Source organism: Danio aesculapii, chromosome 4, assembly GCF_903798145.1.
Source record: "Danio aesculapii chromosome 4, fDanAes4.1, whole genome shotgun sequence".
Lineage (NCBI taxonomy): Eukaryota > Metazoa > Chordata > Actinopteri > Cypriniformes > Danionidae > Danio > Danio aesculapii.
In genome coordinates, this window is record NC_079438.1 from 24637961 (window position 1) to 24639241 (window position 1281).

Sequence of the window (1281 nt, forward strand, 5' to 3'; positions counted from 1 at the left end):
TACTCTGCAAAAATCCTTTCCTCACTCAAGAGTTTCTGACTTGCTTCTAATCTAAGTATCCACAAATTCTTAATCCTCAGAAACAGGAAGAAATGGAAAATGATAAGCAAAAACAAACCATTTCATGCCATTTTATATATTATCTGGACCTGTGCAAAACATCTCAATATATTGAAAGATTTGATTTAGGGTTTATAATATTATGGGTTGAAACCGGAGCACCTGGAGGAAACCCACGCGAATGCAGGGAGAACATGCAAACGCCACACAGAAACGCCAACTGACCCAGCCGAAGCTCGAACAACATTAGCAGAGCATTTATAATAGTGAGTTTCTCTAATCTCCATCATGAATTTTTTTATTGATAATCATTTTGATTAATCTAATAAACCAGAACATGCTTGACTAGGTTATAATGAGATATTAATGTTTGCTTTGTGACAAATACTTAAAAGTCAGAGAATACTTCTGGGCCAGAAATGAGAGCAAACCATATAGAATTAATAAAATATGTATCACTGTTTTGATGCATTAGATGCAATAAGACCTCTCAAGTATGATCATAATATTTATATGTATTTATTACAACTCATGAAACACTTAAGACAGATCTTTTTTTACTTGATATTCATTTTGTAGTCAGGATGGATCATTTTAATTCATGTTTGCTTTATGACAGATACATATAGACACACAAGAGTGGACGTTTTACATCAAAAAAGGTTTATTTTAAAATATTAAGTAAACATATACTAGTAAAATAACTGCAACCCTTAACAATATGATTGCATTATGTAATGTAATAGTTAACATGAATTATGATGTTATGATAATGAACAACACATCTGTTAAGCATTACTTGATATTTGTTTATGTTAACTGAACATATATGAATGGTGTTAGTAATGCATTAGTTGTGTTAACATTAACATTTAACGATGATTTCGTTCAGCATTACATAACTTGGTTAGCATAACTTTTCAACATTACATAACTTCTGGTAACTAGCACATATTCTAATGCATCCCTTTACATTAACAGCTAAATTAGTTCATGTTTACGTACACATACACTAATGCATTTGTTAATGGATTAGATAAGACCACTTAATGAAACACACTAATAATGTAAACTTAGAAATCTAGTAATGTGTTGGAGAATGCATTAATTCACAAGAACAAATAATGAACAGTGACTCACTACATAAGCACTACACAATAAACAGAGATTAATGCACATGGTTTCAGGGTGTTGAAGTAGAAACCACAGCTTCAACTTGAA